The sequence below is a fragment of the Mastigoproctus giganteus genome, chromosome 12 (genome assembly GCF_048544385.1).
Source record: "Mastigoproctus giganteus isolate SK-2022 chromosome 12, ASM4854438v1, whole genome shotgun sequence".
Lineage (NCBI taxonomy): Eukaryota > Metazoa > Arthropoda > Arachnida > Uropygi > Thelyphonidae > Mastigoproctus > Mastigoproctus giganteus.
In genome coordinates this window covers 14,818,517-14,832,321 of record NC_143586.1, presented here as the reverse complement: position 1 = coordinate 14,832,321, position 13,805 = coordinate 14,818,517, and the positions used below count along the sequence as shown (strand labels likewise).

The window sequence follows — 13,805 nt, the reverse complement described above, 5'->3', positions numbered from 1 at the left end:
CAGCAGCATGGTGTATTGTTATGGAGAAGTCTTCTTTGTTTTTTCACCAGCAGTGAACTTACTGCTGGTGAAACTGATATAGGTGTGTTTGCAGCCTGTTCTCGTTTCTGCTGTTTGCGGACGTGAGCCATTTGCGTGCCCAGTCCAGCAGCGATCATTTGGTGCGATTGTGACGTCAGTTTGTGATCCTGTTGTTTGTTGTTTCTGGTTATTTTTACTACTTGTGTTATCTGTGCATAGATAGGTTTCCTTATGTTGGCTGTTTGTAAAGTTTACTGGCTTTCTGGTATGTAACTTTATGCTCTACTTTGTATTTTTGGATTTTCCTTTCCTGTTTCCATCTTTCGCATTCTTGAGAGAAAGCACTGTGGTTTCCACTGCAGTTTGGGTATTTAGGGTGTTCAGTTGTGCGTTCTTGATTGACATGTTCTCAGGAACCACACTTGGAACATATTGCTATTCCTCTGCATGTTGTTTGTGAATGTCTGTATTTTTGACATTTAAGACGTCGAACAGGATTTGAAAAAGCAGGTATTCTGCTTTCACATGCTGTGGTGGACTTGCAGTATTAAAAGTTTAAAATGATATTTCTGGTCTGGGTGATTATTCCTTCTTTTTGGACTGTTATTCCTTTTCACATAAATGACACCCTTGGTTTTTCATTTCTTGTAGTATTTTGTCTTCTGTTATATTGAACAGATTCCATTCAGAGATTACTCCTGGTGTTTAAAGTATTATGGGGTGTAACTGTTACCACGATTCTGCCCAAAAGTGGACGTTTTCATTAGTTGCTATGACTGTTATATATTGGTTGTCTCAATCAGTAAGCCACCTGCTTTTAACCTTTTTATAGCTTTTGGAGTTCCTGCTATATTTTTCAGACATTTTTGTATCAGGAAAATGGGATAATTTTCCTGTGGACTAATCACCCGTGGAATGGATGATGAGATACTTCATGTGTGGGTATTTCATATATATATATATATATATATATATATATATATATAATATATATATATATATATATTATTCTTTTGTAATATGATAGTTCATGCCGTATTTTATTTATAATTATAGTAGTTTTATTTAATTTAATTTCTTACTAGCTTTTTCTGTTGTCCCAGTAGCTGTTTTTAGCAATGCATGGGTACAAACAGAGTACATATTATTATTCTTTTGTCTTATCTTTGTGGTTTGTTATTCTTTTGTATTAATTTGTTAATTACAGGTGTTTTTTACACATAGGTATTTTAGTAAATACATAACTGTTCTTTACGATAGCCTAATCTCGGTTATCTTAATTTACCATGGCCTATACATTTAGGATTTTTCAACTTGTTACGTATTGCTAAAGAAATTGTCATACAATTATTAATGAAAAACTATAGCAATAAGCAAATTATCAATACTACTTTATAATATTGTATTAAACATTCTTATACATTTCAGTATTACATCACATGTACGTCAATCCCCTACTTCATCGGGGGCTTTGAGAGGATTGACAGTCCATTCGATGTAATGCATTTCTTACTTACCCGTTTCTGTTTGTATCTATCACAGCTTTGCTATTTTTTCAGTACTAAATTCTAATTTTTGAACCCTTGTTTATATTATTCCTAATTGTTATTAGTTAAATTCTTTATTTTATAATTAACCAAATTAATTTCCCATCATCTACCCAGCAACTGTGATAGAATACACAAAGCCCAACGGGTAAGTTTTTTATTAAAAATATTGCAATAACTTTACTCACTTGATGTGTTTAAGTGGAGGTCGTAGTGTCGAAAAAGGAAAGTTTCCCATCCTACTTGATGTGTTTCTGTGGAGGTCGTAGAGTCGAAATAAGGAAAAATTTCCCACTTTTAACTGGTTTTATGGATGGCCATCCCTATGGCGCTGTTTTTATGGCCCTGTCGCGTTAATGTTTCACATATGTGCAGATGGTGTGTTGGCCGAAGTCCCCGATATTAAGGCCAAGGTCTATTATTGTGTTTTGGTGGTTGGTTCAATGAATTTACTTTACTTAACTTAGTTGTGTATTTACATTATTTTTACATTTATTTTATGCCTTAAGTAGGGGATTGACGTACATGTGATGTAATACTGAAATGTATAAGAATGTTTAATATAATATTATAAAGTAGTATTGATAATTTGCTTATTGCTATAGTTTTTCATTAATAATTGTATGACAATTTCTTTAGCAATACGTAACAAGTTGAAAAATCCTAAATGTATAGGCCATGGTAAATTAAGATAACCGAGATTAGGCTATCGTAAAGAACAGTTATGTATTTACTAAAATACCTATGTGTAAAAAACACCTGTAATTAACAAAATTAATACAAAAGAATAACAAACCACAAAGATAAGACAAAAGAATAATATATATATATCGGTTTTTTGTCATTTTGCCATGTTTGTACTGATCTCTTCACGTTCTTGAGTTGTGTGACTGTTAGAGGATTTTGTGACTGTTGTTGAAATCCATGGTGTCTGCTCCTTTTTGCCCTGGAAGTGAGAGCTTTTCCTCTCAGGTTTCCAGCCCTGCCACATGGAGGCAGGAGCGGTGACCTAATGACTAAGCAGAAAAAGAAAGGTTAGTAATTATTAATGTAAAGAAAGGTGACTTTCCTTTCGGTATTAATATGTTTTTAATATGTTAAATGTTATTAATATATACAATAGAAGTAAATTGTAGAATTCTTAAAGTACCGATTTAAATTGACTCAAATTAATAGCATAGCTTAATTTGCGGTACTCACCTTTTTATATAATCTGCAATTGACGTGTTGAGATAGGATAAAATGGTAGTTGAGTTTAAAAATTGGAATTAATATGGATACATTTAAATTTTGGAAACGGAGTTTAAAATATGCTCAAGGAAATAGAAGTGCACGTCTTCATCCTTGGTTGTCATTAATTAAAAGTTGAAATGATAAAGCTAGGAAAGTTAAACTGAGGAGGCCAAGAGCCGTAACGAATTGGCTTTGGTTGTTAACATCTTCAGTTAGCGATAGTGGGAGGGAGTGAACGCGTGTATTTAAAAGACTCTATGTTCTCGTGATGCTCTTTAATACATGTGGTAATCTCAGGTGCATGAGATTCCAAGCCAGTGAGAGGTTATAGGGTAGTTTGGCATTTAATACATTAAATTTAGAATGATGACGAAACCACTATATGATAAGGGCTTCGTACTGAAAAATTTTAAAACTAGATTTTAATTTAATGATAGGGATGGCTGAATCAACTAAGGGGGTGTGGTTGTGGGCTTGTACATGTAATGCGAGTTCTGTATTTGATTGTCCTGTTCTAAAGCTATTGTAGTGGTAATATGTGTGTGTTTGCTGTTTTTTGTGGAGCCATATTTAGAGGTTGTACTACAAATGTAGCATACATTACAGTTTTGTTGACATTTAATTAGATAAACGATATTGTTCATGTCGCTGATTTGATATTTATATGTGTCTTTATATGGATTAAACATTGATCCTAGTTTATTATATGTTGAAAATATGAGAGTGATGTCAGTACTGGTAAATAATCGATGGAACTGTTTAGCAAGATCACTGTGGTAAGGAACAACGTGTGTTATTGCGTGTAATGTGTTTGGATGGTTTGTTGATATTATTTTGGATGGTGATGATAATTTGTTGGATTAACTGAAGAGGATATTTTCTGGATATGAATTTTTCTGTAAGGTATTGGAGTTCGTTGGATAGGTCTTCTTGTGTAGAACTGTATTTGATGGCATTATAAATTTGATTATAGAGGACAGCTTTTTTTGTACTAAGTGGATGGTGTGACTCGAAATGTAAATATTTTGCGGTATGGGTATTTTTTATGTAAATTCTAGTTCCGAGTTTAGTATCTGTTTTATACATGGTGAGATTAAGGAAATTAATCTGTCTGTTTTCTTCTAATTCGAGGGTAAAGTTTAATCTGTTGTGAAGACGTTAACAACGAAAGCCAATTCGTTACGGCTCTTGGCCTCCTCAGTTTAACTTTCCTAGCTTTATTATTTCAACTTTTAATTCATGACAACCAAGGATGAAGACGTGCACTTCTATTTCCTTGAGCATATTTTAAACTCAGTTTCCAAAATTTAAACGTATCCATATTAATTCCAATTTTTAAACTCAACTACCATTTTATCCTATCTCAACGTGTCAATTGCAGATTATATAAAAAGGTGAGTACCGTAAATTAAGCTATGCTATTAATTTGAATACAATAGGAGTTTAAGAAAATTGCAAAACTCACACAAAAAAAATTATGTTAGCATTACCATTCGATGCAAGAAAGCAAGCTTATGCAGCATCAGCCAAAAAAAAACCCTCCCATTTCACCCCTCCATTCGTTCCAAATACCTGTCCAGCTCAGCCTTAAATTTATTTAGGCTATCAACTTCCACAACAAAAGATGGAAGTCTGTTCCACCAATCAATTACCCGCTGGCTAAAGGCAAACTTCCGCACATCTATCCAACAACTGTCTTTCCTCAATTGGAATTTATGCCCTCTCAGGTGATTATTCTGAACAAGAGAAAGAATCCCATCAGCAATGAGCATGCTCAAACCATTCAAGGTTTTATACACCTCAATCAGATCACCTTGCAGGTGCCTAGTCTTCAGACACTGTAATCTGCAAAACTTGAGCCTTCCTTCGTAAGAGCAACCATTTGTTCCATTTACTAATCTTGTTGCTCTTCTCTGTACTCGTTCCAGCAGCTCCACATCCTTCTTAAAATGAGGCCTCCAGACCTGTATGCAGTACTCAAGGTGTGGCCTGACCATTGCCTTATACAGGGGGATAATCACCTCCTTATCCCTGCTAGAAAAATTCTTGTATATCATTGACAAGATACCATGAGCTACTCTTGCAGACAGTCTGCACTGCTCAGAAAACTTCATATCTGACTGCACAATTACTCCCAGGTCCTTTTCATTCTCTACCACTGTCAGTGTAGTACCGGAGAGCCAGCTGACGTCACGTAGTACCCATCGGGTTGTGTTAATTAGTGCTCTTCAAAGTGTGTTTTTTAAAGTGGTGCCAATTTATCATTTTGGATTAAATTCAAGTCGAAGTGGATCTATTTGGTTCGGTGAGTCGACTGATGTTTATTTTATGCCTAACTTGTAAGGCGTTCTCCAGTTATGAACGACTTTAAATCTTCACCCTTATTGTTCATTCACGGCTCGTTCATAATGGCTACGCCCTATAAGTCCGGCCATTGTTTTTAACTATCATTCTTTGCCATAGTTTTAGACCACTTATCTTTTAGAGAGTTATGGATGCCCTAATTAAGTTTATATCAGCTGATACTGATTTTAGTGAAATTGTGTTGATTGCTGTGATTTGAGGAACATATTGTTTTGGCGCGAATAATTTCGTCCTTTCTTCTTCGGCCACTTTATTTGAAATAACAAATCACGAGACCTCCAGGGCGATCGGCTATTGGTTCTCCTAAAGCCAGGAACTCAAGTTAGAACTTTTAATTAGGAACATTTATTTATTAATTATGATGTCAGTAGTAATTAACACTGATTGTCTGTTTAGTTAATTAATATGTGGTTATTCATTTTGGAACATACTATTTACATAGCTTTTGAAGGGGACTCTTTTATTTCGCATTGATACATCTGACTACTGATCCTCGGGTGACGTCAGCAATCCTCTGTCGCCCAAGAATACAATATGCAAATTTTTCCCCATCTCTTTCAGCGCCCCCTACCAACAAGAGTTGGAAACTCTTCTTTTCAGTTAATTATTTAAATTCTTCACTAGCCATTTCTGGATTTTTGACTAAAATTCAGTAGAACCATTTACCCTCTGAACTTAAATATTTCATCCCAGCAGAGTAAGATGGTTGAAAATGCTGAAAGTTCACAGGTTGAGGTTAGCACGTCTGAGAGAGACGAATCGGAGACTTCTAATTCACTGCTTCTTAGAGTATCTGGCAAATCCTCCTCCAAGAGAAAGAAGTCCAAGGGAAGGTCCAGAGCTTGTCCTCTGCGCTCCTCTTGCTCTCCTCTTCCTGCACAGATGAATAATATTTGTATATCACCATTCATAGACCATAATTACTCAGCTTCCACCTTGGACCAAAGAATCTCTACACCAATAGCTGCCTCCATCCTCGAATCGATGGCAAACTCCACCTCAACTGCAGCTCCAAACACTCCTGTAGCTGCTGCTTCTGAGACGTGAAACTCCTCAGGTGTTCACCAAACTCCATCAGCTCTGCCACTTCAAACTGCCCCTGCAGATTTCTTGGCTACACAACTACTGTCTGCTCTGGACCAAGTGGTCTCATCTGGGATCCCACCATCCAGTATGCTTACCATTCCTGCACCACCTGTTCTCTTTAATGCTGGCCTCTTTAATGAGGGAGACACCACCTCGTTCCATCAGATCATCTCAGTCTTGCACAGGAACTTGGTGGCACTCCTCAACCAAGACTCCATAAGATTCACCAAAGCCACTGGAAACTATGTCCAGGAGCTTTGGACAAGCCTAGAAACAATCACAACAGCTCTTCTAATCGAGAATGAGAAGCTAAAAGCTGTGAACGAAGAAATCAAGACAAGGTCTACAATACTGGAAAAGGCCTTAGACATCTGCGCTAAGCTTCTGCAGTCTTCACCCGAGCAGGAACTGGGCCTAACTACAGAACCTGAATCATCTACGGTGCCCTCTTATGCCGGTGCTGTACTTAAGAACCTTCCAACCTCTAAACTGGGTGCCTCCATCCAAGGGCATCCACCACAGACCAGTCAACAAAACCCCCAGCATATAAGAAAGAGAACCCTGATAAAACAGCAGAATCTGGTGGTTATCAGACCCATTAATTCCAAAGAATCACATACAAGTGAACAAATCAAGACCAAAATAATGACAGAGTTGAAAGATGATCTCAAAACTACGAAAATAAAAGCAATAAGAAAAACTAGAAATACAGGCATAGTGATAGAAACGGAAACTAAAAACAGAAGCTAACAAAATTATGACCAATGGAAAAATAATGACAATGGGTCTAAAGGCAGAGGCGCCAAAAAAGTTGGGGCCCTCTATCATCATTTTTGACCTCAGTGACAACCTGACCCCGCAGCAACTCACTGAGGTGCCCTGCTGGAAATGGTGGTGAAAACAGCAGCAGAAACTCAGGCAAACTCAAAATCCGAACCTTCTTCAAAAAGAGATTACCACCCTATTAACACAAGTTTGCAATGCCAAAATTAAAAGAAAAAAACCTTCTCCGGGAGCGGTGCCCTGGTGGAATGAGGAGCTTCGAAGGATGAGAAAGGAGGTACAAGCCAAACGAAAAGCGTTCCAAAGGGCGAGAAGATCTTGGCCTGATGTGGAGGTCGAAGAACTTAAACAAGTATATCGAACAGCAAGAAACGCGTATACGGAAAGAATAAAGAAATCAAAGCAGCAATCCTGGGAGCAACTTGTCTCTTACACGGGAAATTCTGACCCCTGAGGGGTGGTGTACAAAACCACAAACAAACTCCCCAGGGGGAAAGTGAACACCGCTACAGAAACCCCGCAGGGAAACCTAACCACCACCTGGAGGGACTCAGTCTCAAACATCTTAAACAACGTTTTTCATCCAAACATTAATCCAACAACAACTGAGCAGCATGAGATCTGCAGAGAAAATGAAACCTATTGGACTGGACAAGTTGAACCGCAGTTCACACAGGAAGAACTCGTAGCCGCAGCAGCTCTTATCAAAGGGAAAAAATGTCCGGGGCCTGACTTGTTCGAGCCTGAGATTGTGAAGAAGGTTGTGGAGCTTTCCCCGGAGCTATTGCTGCACCTATTCAATCTCTGCCTACACACTAGCACCTTCCCTGATGACTGGAAAGTCGCAAATATGAAACTGATCCTTAAAAATCTGACAAAACCACCACATCTACCAAGTTCATACAGGCCCATAGCCCTATTGTCCGTATGCAGCAAGCTCCTAGAGCGTCTCCTCCATGTACGGATCCAAAGCCACTATGAGAAAGCAAACCTAATATCTCCAAACCAATATGGTTTCAGACCAGGGCGTTCCGCGGTTGATGCTCTACAGGCACTGCTCACTGAGGCCCGCCAAGCAGACAGGAAATATTTCCTGATGATTACAATAGATTTCGTGGGAGCGTTCGACACCCTTTGGTGGCCGAGCATCCTCCGCAGACTCAGGCAAGCAAATGTACCGGACAATTTGTTCAATATCATGAAAAGCTACCTCTCAAATAGGGTGATCACAGTAAATGCACCTTATCAGAAATTCACAAGACGGATACACCATGGCTGCCCTTATGGAACATGGTGATGGACGAATTTCTATGCCTTGACCTCGGGGAGGTTCGTTCACAAGCCTTTGCTGATGACCTCATCCTGATGGTGACTGCAAATTCCAGGGCCCAGCTTGAGACCTTGGCAAACCATGCACTCCAAATCCTCCAGGACTGGGCAAAAACCCACTGCTTGACCATATCACCATCAAAAACAAACTCTCTGCTTCTTAAAGGAACTCTCTGTATTACAAGACCACCACAGATTAAAATTGGAAACAAGACTATAAAGTTGTCAGAGCAACTGAAATATCTTGGCATAGTACTAGATAGAAAACTCTCCTTCCAAGCTCATCTCAAATACATCAGAACCAAAGTGAGAAACTATACTGCCATGGTTGCTAGGATATCCCGTCGGGACTGGGGTGTCAACAAGCGAACCCTCTCGTTGTATTACAAGGCTATCTTCATCCCTGTGATTACGTATGCAGCCGGAATTTGGTTTGGCAAGGCTACGACTGCAGTAAACAGACGAATCCTGGATTCCACTCAACGCACGGTCCTGCTCTCCATCTCTCGTGCCTGCTGCACTGTGAGTACTCACGCCCTCCAGGTCCTGGTGGGGACCCTCCCCCTCGACCTGGAGGTGGTGAGAAATGGAATGTTGTATCATCTTTCTAAGGGCGTGTCTCAGACCTGCTTGGGATTCGACCAAGGGGAAAATCGCCAGGAGATTCATCCCAGATGTTAGCAGAATCTATCCAAAATCCCCATTATGATTTTCTCCAGGCCTGTATGCCACGTATTTGCTTACCGGCCAGGTTCAATAAAGGCAAAACTAACAACCTTTGGCCTAGAAGAGGACCCAACATGCACCTGTGGAGGAATTGAGGACTGGGATCACCTCATGCACGAGTCCCCCCTCTACGATGACCTCCGCTGCCAGCTTATCACAAAGCTGACTTATATACAAAAAGGCAAAGAAAACCACTTACTGGATACTAAGGAAGAGTATCAAGCTCTCACAGCAGCTTTTCTTGAGGAGAAGACAACTAATTGCAGCAACATGATAACCCTCTACTAAATGAACCCAGGGACCCTGATGGTACCAGGAACAAGGCAGCTAAACTTGACCAGCATTACCATCATTGGTGTGAACTACTATACATTCTCCAAAATGTCACCCACCAAAGATAACTACCAAATAACTACCTTTGAATAGAGACAACCCACAAATTAAGACAATCTAAGAAAGACAAAAGGTTCTTATACTTCTGGACTTGTCTCTCACGGATGTGACCAATAAGACAATCTCCTAGATAAAGACTGAAAAAAGCCACCGGCATGCCATTAGATGTCAACTTCTTTTCTTGGCCAACTAGCATTCCGAACCAGGTATCCTAACTTGGTTCACTTTAATATCCCCTCCCTGCTACCCCCTTTGTTTCTCCTGGTGGGGCCAGTCCCCACTGACCTTTCTGGGGTTGCCTTCCCTATCATCCCCATATTTCTATCTGTTCCCCCCTTCCTCAGTCTTCACCCCTACTCTAACTAAATATGCATTTTATTTTATTTTATTTTTTATTATTTTTTGTTATTTATTTTTTTTATTATTATTTTTTTTATCTTATTTTATTATTATTATTATTTTTTATATATATTTTTTATTTATTTATTTTATTTTATTATTTTTTATTTTATTTTATTATTTTTTTTTTTAGGCCCTTGCCACTGAAATCTTAGGAAATTAGGTGGCAGGGCCTGCCAGAGTAATTACTTCTAATGCGATCCCTCTATGCCTGACCTGCCTCCTCGGGGTTAAGTGTGGGCAACGGGGGGTCCCACTAGGGGCCCAACGGCTAAAAGGTCAGAGGAACAACACAACATGACACTACACAACATAAACATGTACCTTACACTTTTTAAAATCTCTGGCCCTCACAGTGTTCTGTGTTTCACAAACAGAGTACACAACACGGAGATGGGGGAAACCCCTTGGGCCGTTAGACAATGAACACTTTACACTTTACACTTTTGTCAGTGTAGTACCACAGAGTTGATACGTTATTCTGGGGTTACTGCTTCCCATATGTAGTACTTTACATTTGTCAATGTTAAACTTCATTTGCCACCTCTCTAATTATGTTATTTATAATAATTGGATGCCAGATAACTCGCTGAAAGGTCACTTCACTCAAATCACTATGCTTGGCACTCAGGGCTTCTGCATTTTGAGAAATGCAACACAAGACCATGGCATGTCCTGGGTCCTCTGATCCCTGTTAATCAACAGTTTGCTTGCTCTGATCCCTGTTAATCAACAGAATGCTTGCCTGCCTTTCTTATTGTTAAAAACAAGTACACTCCTCTATAATGACAGTGTATCTAGACAACTCTGTCATCTATCAACAAGACAATGCACCATGCCACAAAGCCTGGCAGGTTGCTAAATGGTTTCAGGGGCATGACATTGAATTCTACATCCACCTATGGCCATCCAATTGACCCGATCTCAACTCAATGAGATTGTTTGGGATGTACTGGAAAAGGACGTTCATTACTACAGTCATCCACCTGATAATATGTGGATATTACTGAACTGATTATGCAATATTCACCTTGCAAATTCTTGAAGTTCATGCCAAGACATGTAAGGGCTGTATTACAGGCAAAAGGTTTCCCCATAAGGTATTAAGTAGGTGTTGTTAATGCAAAGCTAACTCAGTGCGCGCGCACGCACGCACGCACGCACACGCACACACACAGAATGGTAACAGAACTATTTCCTCCCACCTCTTCAGTTTTCTTGTTGTCGATAAATTATTCCAATTATTGAAATAACCAATTATTAATCAATAGATTATGAAATTATCTAATGAAAATTGGTGGAACAAATGACTATTTTCATTCATCCCCTACTAGCTGTAATTGGGAAAATTGAAATGTTTGGAAAATTGAAGGGAAAATTGAAGTGTTTGTTCCACCATCAAGAATGGTATTATGTTGGTATAATGTCCTTTCTATTATATGACCATGTGTTTTGTTTTCTCTTTTCGTGGGATACATTCATACACATGTTCTCATTGGTAAATATTTCTAATATAGTGTCATCAGTTGTTACTTTGCTTTTAAAGTCTGTTTTTTCAAAAATTTCTGATACAGAGCTTGATTGTTTCTCCTCTGCCATGCATTTTCAATGAGGATTGGTCTTTTGTTGGAACTGAAATTGGCATATTCCTTGCTTTTTTCTAGTTTGTCAGCAGGTTCTGTACATGAAGGGTGGAACAGTCATATCTGTTCCTAATGAGTACACCAAATACGGAGGAGGATGCGGAAAGGTCAGGGAATGACCACCACATATCCCCGGAGCAATATGGCCTTAGTTGCTAATGCTCCTAAAAACCAAATAACAACAACATCCTAATGAGTATTGTTTAGTTGCAGTTTTAGCATACGAAGTTTTATTCATGGTGGTAAATTAAACAACCTGTTTTTTTTTTTTTTTTTTTTTTTCCCCTTTTCACCTTGCTTGCTTGGTAAGAGATATTTTTGTCTGTTTTTTAAGTTATGACTTTTTTCTACCTTCAACTGTTGGCATGTTCTAGAAGCTGGGTGCTCACTACTGCAGTTTGGATAGGTTAGCTTTGTGGCTGTGTAGTCAATGGTGTCATGGTATTCTGACTGTCAACAGGCAGTAGATGTTGTTCTTCTATGCACTGTTTTAGAGTATCCATATTTTTGCTGCTTAAAAACATATTAATGGATTAAGTATATAGCATATGCTCTAACACTTGGCAATCTAGGACAGTGGTCTCCAAACTTTTCTGGTCATGCACCCTTATTTTACTTAAAAGGACTAGGGCACATGCCAAAAAAAAATTAAATATATAAGTTTAATATATATTTTTTTATTTATAAATAATTTACATGGACGGCATTATATCTAAAATCAAATATAATTTTAAAAAATCACAAATAAAAAAATAAAAAACAAAATTAAATTGAAGTTCAAGTACAAAATAATAAGAAATCATTAATGTTTGTTTTATTTATAAATAATTTACATGGTATGTATTATATCTAGATTATATATCAGTGTGGAAAACAGCCCTCATGATTTTATTGAGGATTATTTTGCACACCCCATGGATCATCTTGCACACCCCACTTTGGAGACCACTGAACTAGGATAAGTAAGCAAGAATAAGGTTTCTGGTTGGGATAATATTGCCTTCTCTTTTAACTGTTAGTTAATATTAGTAGTGACAAATGATGAAAGAAAGCAAGCTTATAAAGCATTGGCCAAAAAACAACAACAAAAAAACCCTTCCCACATCACATTGCCTCTGATAGTTTGTCTAGCTCTTCCTTGCATTTATTCAAACTACCCACTTCTACAACAACAGATGGAAGCTTATTCCAACAATCAACCACACACTGGCTGAAGGCAAATTTCCCCACATATATCCTGCAACCATTCTTCATCAATTTGAATTTATGTAAAACCTGAGAGAGGAAGAATGCCACCAGCACTGAGATTGCTCAATCCATTCAAAGATTTTATGCATTTAACATGTTACTCCCTGTTGTTTTAGTTCACTACATATTTATCTTTAGTGACATGGAGCAGGCCCCATCCTGATATCACTCCACTTGAGGTGTTTAGGGAGGTATGAGGAGTTACTTTAATTGGTATTCCTCTGAGTTTGTTGCTTATAATACTAATTCCCAGTGCTTTGAACATGTGGTTTCAACAAGCACATTGCCAAAATAATCTCTACAAAATCTTTAAAAAAAAGTGATATTTTACCCACATTTTTCTGGAATGGATGATGATATAAAAAACTTGGCTTGTTTCTATGTTTTTGAGCTGTCTATTAGGTTGGTTCTTCAATGAAGAACCTGCAGTAAGAGGAGGATTTGGGTTACTTTTTTCTCTTTTAGTCCTGGGAGGGCAACTTTCTTCTCTCAGATTATCACCCCTAATGCATGGAGGCAAGAACAGTACCACTTGGTCATCAAAGCTTAAGGTTAAAGTTAGTAGGGTTAATATGAACACAAACAGAAACAAAACAACAAAAACTACTTAGTTTTTATTAATTAACTTCCTTTTTGGGCTTCCAATTTTTTTTTTTTTTTTTTTAACTCAAAGAAATAAATGTAAACAGAAATATTAGTACAGCACTCAGAAAGTCAATGTGATCACTAATAAAACTTGCATAGCACATGGGGCAAAGAGAGATGGCATTGAGAGAATTAAAGTCATTATGTACCAACTTTTGGGGTGAGAAGAAGGGGAGAGATTTATTTACACATCTAAGTTCAAGAAGTGGGGGGGAAGAGAGAAAATTACATTTCAAATTCTCATGTGGGTAAAATTATGTATTACCATAGTGCATCTCATTTGAAAAGCATTTGGGCTTTAAGGTTTCAGAAGCACTACCATATACTGTATTTTATTTATTATAATACTTTTAATAAACTTATATTTACAAATAGTAGGTATTCACAA

The 13,805-nt window shown here is 38.0% G+C and overlaps 1 protein-coding gene across 3 annotated transcripts in view; it reads right to left on the bottom strand.

The window, feature by feature from the left end:
• Positions 1-13,805, bottom strand: part of LOC150076723 (ADP-ribosylation factor-binding protein GGA1-like) — a 303,671-nt gene that overhangs the window by 60,266 nt on the left and 229,600 nt on the right. The window lies entirely within an intron of this gene.